This window comes from Gekko japonicus, unplaced genomic scaffold (assembly GCF_001447785.1).
Source record: "Gekko japonicus isolate JY-2015 unplaced genomic scaffold, Gekko_japonicus_V1.1 scaffold141, whole genome shotgun sequence".
NCBI lineage: Eukaryota > Metazoa > Chordata > Lepidosauria > Squamata > Gekkonidae > Gekko > Gekko japonicus.
Window position 1 is genome coordinate 1,427,205 of NW_015176455.1, and position 526 is coordinate 1,427,730.

The window sequence follows — 526 nt, forward strand, 5'->3', positions numbered from 1 at the left end:
AAAAATCCCCCTCAAACCATAGATTTTGCCCCAAATCAGAGGATCCCCCCCCCCCTCCATGTTACCAATATGCCCATGTCACTTCCGGATGACGTAGGCATGATGCTCCACATTGCTGTTGGGGGGGGGGGGTAAACATGAACACTCAAAACTGGGAGATTCCCCCACCCCCAACTGCGGACTGGCAACCCTAGCAACTATAGTGAGCCAATCCTGGGAACACTTTGCGGGCCTGGCAAACACTGCAAATGCCTCGCAAACTATTTAGTGGCTGTGTAGATGCCTTTTTTTTTTTGCTACCAGCCTTATTATTTACTTGTTCTCCTGTCACAAAGGAATGAGAGTGTGTGGGGGTGTGTGTGTTAAAATGACAACATTCTTCTCCATCCTAGATTTAGGATCAGAGTAGTTTCTTGCACTACATGCTGTATTTCTGAGCTTCCTGCCCATGGAGGTTCTTCTTTTCAGTTACTGTGTTAACTTTCTAGCCCTCCTACCCACTGTCTAAATTTGGACTGCAAGCCCC